Source organism: Coregonus clupeaformis, chromosome 15 (genome assembly GCF_020615455.1).
Source record: "Coregonus clupeaformis isolate EN_2021a chromosome 15, ASM2061545v1, whole genome shotgun sequence".
In the NCBI taxonomy this organism is placed as follows: Eukaryota; Metazoa; Chordata; class Actinopteri; order Salmoniformes; family Salmonidae; genus Coregonus; species Coregonus clupeaformis.
The window spans coordinates 56,908,009-56,915,243 of record NC_059206.1 but is presented as its reverse complement, the minus strand read 5'-3'; the positions used below and the strand labels follow the sequence as shown (position 1 = coordinate 56,915,243).

The following is a 7,235-nucleotide window of genomic DNA, read 5'->3' as shown; positions in this document are numbered from 1 at the left end:
CTCAGACGGGGTTCCTTGAGTGGCGCAGCGGTCAAAGACACTGCATTGCAGTGCTAGAGGTGTCGCTACATACCCAAGTTGGTCTGTATCCCAGGCTGTATCACAACCGGCTGTGATCCGGAGTACCATAGGCGGCGCACAATTGTCCGGGTTAGGGGAGGGTTTGGCCGGGGTAGGCCGTCATTGTAAATATTAATTTGTTCTTAACTGACTTGCCTAGTTAAATAAATGGTGCATTATGTAAAACAATAATTGGAAACAGGACGCAATTGGGATGCAACAACTATCAGAAATGTATAGCCATGGAAAAATACACCATAAAATCTTTAAACCAAAATCATACCAGATGTGCATCCATAGACATCATTGTACACAGCACTACTTTGTTCGGTGCTTGAGTGTGATTCACGTGATCAAATTACTTCCCTCTGTCCCTAAGTCCTATATTCTCATGAAGTATTAGCTACATGCATTTCATTGCAACAGTCTAACCCAATCCTTATGTTATAGTTACTGCTTTATTTTTGGAACGTAGACTGCAAAAAAGTTTATTTTTTGCAGTTTATTTTTTTATTTTACAAAATTAAATGTAAAACGTATATACAATGTAATAAAAGCAACCATTTTAATTGATGTGTCAGTCTTCGGTTTATATCAACATTCTTTAAAATGGCAGTTGTTGAAACATATCGTAGACATTTTTATTATGGCAACACAGAGGGAGAAGAGAACTTGAAGAGCATCAAAATGTTGACATTTGCAATCCTTGCTTGAGCCATTTGCTCAAGAACTCCATCTCCCACAAAGCTTAGCTAAACCCCTTTCAACCCAGCTATCTAAAACCTCTAAATGGATTAGTAGATCTATAAAAGTACAAATGACATAAGAGCAAGAATTCTAAATTCTAAATACGTTATTGGAAGTTGCTGTAGACAAGAATTCGCTTTTGAGAAGAGGATTGACAGATTTAGTATTCATCATCCTCACAGGTATCGCCAGAGTCTGCCCCCACCTCCTCATAGTCCTTCTCCAAGGCAGCCATGGCCTCACCCTCACCCACGTACCAGTGCACAAAGGCCGATTGGCCTTTGCTCATTATGCATACAGCCCTCTGGACCTTGGCCAGGTCTCCTCCAGGAACCACCGTAGGGGGCTGGTAGTTGATCCTCGCCTTGAACCCAGTGGGACAAGTCTACAAACAGTCCACAAACTGGATGATGTGTTGGGTCTTGATGCTGATGATGTTGATGTCTTTGGGCACCACATCGCCGCGGTACAGCAGGCAGCAGGCCATGTACTTGTGAAGTCTGGGATCGCGCTTCACCATCTGGTTGGCCGGTTCAGGTGTTGGTGATCTCAGAAACAGAGAGTTGCTCGTGGTAGGACCTTTCTGCTGAGATGATGGGGGAATAGGTGACCAGGGGAAGTGGATATGGGGGTAAGGTACCAGATTGGTCTGGAACTCTGTCAGGTCTATGTTGAGAGCTCCATCGAAACGCAAGGAGTCAGGGATGGAGGAGACAATCTGGGCGATGAGGCAGTTTAGGTTGGTATAAGATGGCCGCTCCACTCCCAGGTCACGCTTGTAGATGTCAAAGATGGCCTCGTTGTCCACCATGAAATAGCAGTCAGAGTGCTCCAGGGTGGTCAGGGTGGAGTTGTAGGGCTCCACCACTGCTGTGGACACCTGGGGCCTAATTTATGACCGTTGTGTAAATTTTACACTAAATATCTGCATGCACCATTTCTGAAAAGACTGCTCACGCACCAAAATATTGAGATTTATAAACATATTTCCTGTGATAAATCAGACCTGTCATAAAACTGTGCTTGTGTGAACGAGCATTATAACTCCGCCTGAAAAATGCCCATCATTCACCTTTTATGGTGACAATAACACCCTTATTTGCTGTATACCTTGGAAGTATTGGAATTACGCCAGGACAGTATCTAAAGGAAATAGCAATGGCAAACTTGATCAAATGTTTTTGGAGATGTTGGCAGAACATCACTGACACTTGCTGTAGCCTATCTGACCATTTCTGTAAGACAAAAACAATTGCAAATTGTTGTGGACCTGTAAACAGATGTTTGAATTCAACAATGTTTTGAATTTACTTTTTCCCGAACCTAAATATGCTGCACTGCCCGCGAATTCTGAAACATTGTCTACTCTGATAAAATGAAAACTACAGTGGGCCTACTTACAGTGGTAGCCGACACACTTCAATGCAAAAGATCAACTGTCTGTTCACCTGTTGAATTCCAGTAGCGGTGCTACCCCACCAAAAAAGCCATATTACAACCTACAGTATATGTTGTTATAATTGCGTTGTTTGCTCTATAACCTGTTAATTCATATGCCTTGCAACCGTGATATATAGGCCTAAAGGCCGAGACAATAAGAAGACACAGTGGCAGAATAAATTCAACCACACCTTTGTTTTATCACAAAACCGGATAGCAACCTTTGTCCAGTGAAGTCCACAAAGCATATTGCATAAAGACAGTTACATGACCTAAAGCATGGTCAAGCAAGTTCATATTTTCAACATTTTCGGACCACTAAACAACTATTGATTTAGAACCACAGAGAGTTACCGCATCGTCGCACAGAAAATAGGCACTGCCTCCACTATTCCAGCACCATTTCAATGTCATCAAATCACCTCTGCTTAGTCTGATACAGTGAAACTAAAAGATACCAAAAACAATGTAGTCCAATCAACGTAAGCTAAATATGATGTGGCTGTCCATGGTTCTGATTTCTGTGTGCGTGCGTGTGTGTGCGTGTTCGTGCAAGTAGAAAAACATGTTGACTCACCCTACTTGTAGAGAAACGCCAATGCCATCCTCCTCTCTTTCATGTTGACGAAACAGTCTATAACTCTGTCATACAGTACACGCTTTTATTTTTTGTTTTCCTAGGCTACCTGGCTAATATGCTTGCTCGCTGGCCTAACTTCCATTTATGGGCAACGTTAGCTAGTTAACATTAGCCTTCTACATCTAGCTACATATTGAACTTCCATCCTCTCAGGCCAGGAGAACAACAATGTATGAATTAATGGTTGCATCAGAATCGCCGTTATAATCATTGGCCAGTACGGAGAGTTAAGTAAAACCACAAGTCCAAATCCCTATCTCCATCCATGGCTAATTTAGGAAAGGGACCATTTTTGCTAGCTGGCTAGCTAGCCACCGGAGGACAACAACACAACAAGATGCAACAATTGAAGTTTTTCTGTCAATGGCGTATGCTCTCAATGGGATGTGATAGGAGTGATGCCAAATCCAAGCTGGCTTCCATTTACACTTTTTTTTGGTGCAGCAGAACCATTCACAGTTGAGTTCGCTCAGTTTACCTCAATGCTGATTGGCAAATGTTTTATACTTATTTTGTCAAGGGAGACCAGATGCTCGCTGGCTTCCCTTGCCGTCAATGCTACGGGCGGCAACAACGTCATACTCGTATGGACCAAACAGCATCAGATACATGGCCTACACGTAGAGAGACAGAGGGGCGCTGTTTCGCTCCCTCGGATGCTTTCTCCTGTGAGATACATTCAGCCTCTTGCGAATTGAAGGAAAATAATGAAACACAGAGAGACTAAATAAATAATAATTATTACTATTATTATTATTTTATTTGGGGGGGAAGCCTGGCTTCCCTTGACATCATGAATACACGCTACTGTTAAATTCTACTGCACAGTATGTTATAAACCGCACTCCCTTTCAGATGCATAGCTCTATCTAATACCGGTAGGCCCAATTAAATGAGAGATGCATATGGTCATTTGTTGTATGGCTAGTTCGGGAATCTGAACTCATCATGGCCAGAAAAGGTGAGGAATTTATTCTGAAATGGATATATGTATTATAAACGCACGATAGTCATGCATGTTCAAGTGAGTTTTTCCCCCTCCTCTTTTCTCTGTCAATACTCCATATTCCTGAACAACATTTGGGACCTCAGCTGAGAACTCCATTCCCTAAATGGTCATCAGATGGCGCCGTGATCGGTTCGCTAGTTTTCTTGCAAAAAAGGGGGTTAATTTATTAGCATTAACAAATAGGCACTTTTTGGAAAAACCTCCAAGAAATTCCAGAAAGTTGTCAACAGTGACACTCAAATCACAGAGAACAATTGATTATGACCACTTCCTTCCGTTTGAATATTCAAGAAAGGTGTTGTTGATTTAATTAAAAACAATATTTTCTCTGCTATCTTTTACAGCAAAGAATGAAGGAAAGCTAACTAATTACATGGGGGCTAACAGGCTTATATTTCATTTGTTGAATGAGAAACAGAAAAAGATAGACAGAATTAGGATTACAGATCATAGAGTCTCATTCAAATTGAGAAATGCAGCATGTCCTCATTGGAGATCTATCTGTTCTAGGTACCAAGCTGTGACGCAAAACCGAAACCTAGCAAGAGTAGTTACACAAGTCTTGTTGGCATTTTTCCTATTTTGTTGCCTTACAACCTGGTGGTAATGATCTAGTTCAGTGACACCAAGAAGGCCAGTGACGTAGACCTCCGGAGCTGGTGAACGGAATATCCTCAGCCAGAATATCCTCAGCCGGCCCAGATATCCTCAGCGTGCTGAAACCACTCGTCCACCGCAGGGGCCTCGGTCTGGCTCGGATGCCAAGGTGCCAGGGCCGGCTGATAGGAAAGGAGTGAGGTGAGTGGCGGAGGAAATTCTGCACATACTCAGCCCACTCCCCCAGCCGATCCTGACAGGAACCTGCCCACCTCCTGCTTCACCCTCTCCACCTGTCCATTAGCTTGAGGACGGTACACGGAGGTGAGACTGACCGTGACCCTCAGGCGTTCCATGAACGCTTTCCATACGCATGAGGTGAACTGAGGGCCACGGTCTGACACAATGTCCTCCGGGATCCCGTAGTGCCGGAAGACGTGCGTAAAAAGAGCCTCCACGGTTTGCATGGCCGAGGGGAGCCCAGGCAGAGGAAGGAGGCGACAAGCTTTGGAAAACAACAACTAGAACGGTGGTGTTCCCCTGGGAGGGGGGAAGGTCAGTGACAAAGTCCACTGAGAGGTGAGACCAGGGTCATTGTGGAACCGGCAGGGGAAGGAGCTTTCCATAAGGGTGGCAGGGGAAGGAGCTTTCCATAAGGGAGGTGGCTGGGTGTCTTTTACTGGGCACAGATGGAGCAGAAAGAGACGTAAACCCGGACATCCCTAGCCAAGGTGCCCACTAGTACTTCTCAGTCAGGCAGGCGATGGTACGGCCTATCCCAGGATGACCCGACACAGGCGCCGTGTGTGACCAGGTAAGGAGGCGGTCCCGCACACCCGTGGGCACGGTTCTCCGGGCACTGTGCAGGTGCAGGTTCCGTACGCAGGGCCTGCCGTATGTCGGCGTCCACGTCCCACACCATTGGCGCGATGATACGGAACGGAGGGATGATGGGGGGGCGATGAGGAGGCAGGAATGTATCCTGGGTCTTAGAAAAAACCTGATGCAGATCCTGGTATTCCTCCGGTAAATCCACTCGAGGGGCATGGTCCAGACTTTCCACTGTAGTGGTGTTGACAGACACCGTGAGACACCTCCCCTGACACTCCTGCGACCAACCCAGCAGACTCCTCTCGGACCAGGAAATAACAGGGTTATGCCAACTCAACCAGGAGAGACCTAGAACAACGGGGTGCGTGGGGGTGTCTATAATCAAAAAGGTGATCTGTTCTAAATGAGTGTCATGGGTCAGCAGAGAAATGGGAACAGTGAAGTGATGTACAAACCCTGTCCCTATTGGACGATTATCCAGGACTCGAACCAGAATGGGTGACCGTAGGGGAACCAAAGGAATGTGCAATGCAGTGGCCAGTGCGCTATCTAAAAGATTCCCGGCAGCTCCGGAATCAATCAGAGCTAACGGGAGTGAGGGGCTATGGCATTCAGTGAATTTAATGGGAGAACACACTGGTTGAGGTGACAGAAAATGAGAGTTGGAGCAGGGGAATTCCCTGGCCTATCGCCTATTAGTGGATAGAGGACAGGTCTGGGAGAAATGACCCCTTTCTCCACAATAGGAGAAGAGGCCCAGATTCCTCCTTCTCCTACGCTCTGCCTCTGGCAAACTTGCAGAGCCCACCTCCATTGGCTCTGGCCACAGAGCAGGTGTAGCCATGGGCTCCAGATTCTGCGCAGGTCATCGTCGGAACCGCAGGAAGTTGACCAACTGGATCGCCATGCTGATGAGCTGGTCGAGTGACAGGTTGTCATCACAGCAGGCTAACTCCTTCTGTTCCTCCTCCTGCAGTCCGCTGCGGAAAACGTTGACCAGAGCCGACTCGTTCCGTCTGGTGGAGGCCGCGAGGGTCCGGATCTCCAGGGCGAATTCCGAGGCGGTCCTAGATCTCTGACGTAGTCGGAGTAGACGCTCACCCCGCTCTCGGCCCTCCACAGGATGATCAAACACCGAGCAGAAGAGGAGGGTGAAGCACTCATAGGACTCGACCTCGGGTCCGCCCGTTTCCTAGACCACAGTCCAGGGCCCGTCCAGTCAGTGCCGAGATGACTGTGGCAACCCTGTCTCTCCCGGAGACAGCCTCGGCGTAGCGAGTGAGGTACAGGTCGCATTGCAGAAGGAATCCCTTGCATCTCGCTAGTGTGCCGTCAAAGTGCTCCGGGAGGGACAGGGCTATTCCAGGGACCGGCTCAGATGGGATGGAGGCAGGTAGTGGTGTTGTGGGGGCTGGTGCCAGAACCGGTGCTGGAGGGACTGCACATTCCCCTCCAAAAGCAGGATGGTTGCCAGCACGCTGTCCATGGCGCTGCCGAGTCTGGAGAGACAGTGCTCGGGATGCTGGACTGTCTCTACGATGGTTGCCAGCTCGGCCTTTCCCGCTGTCTCCATTTAGGAAGGTTGATAATTCTGTCACGTTGTATAATGATAGGAGACAGGCGCAGGAATACGTAATAGAGGTTATATTTTACTCTACCCAACACAAGGTACTTCATGAAAAAAACGACGGGGACGCAAAGGGATGAAACCCAAACAAAAGAGCGAGGTGTAAACCTCTAAATAATCCACGGGACGAGTCCCGTAATAACAAGTGCACAATTCCACGGTATGTAACCCATAATACAAAGTACTCACGAGACCAACGGACATGGGACAATTATCGACAAGGACAATGAGTGTTATGATGATTTGTGATACAAGATTCATTAATGTATGGAGAGATCATAATC

The 7,235-nt window shown here is 46.9% G+C and overlaps 1 pseudogene; it reads right to left on the bottom strand.

Annotated features, from left to right (window-relative positions):
• Positions 1-967: 967 nt before the first annotated feature.
• On the bottom strand, positions 968-6,193 carry LOC121582743 (annotated as a pseudogene).
• Positions 6,194-7,235: the final 1,042 nt, after the last annotated feature.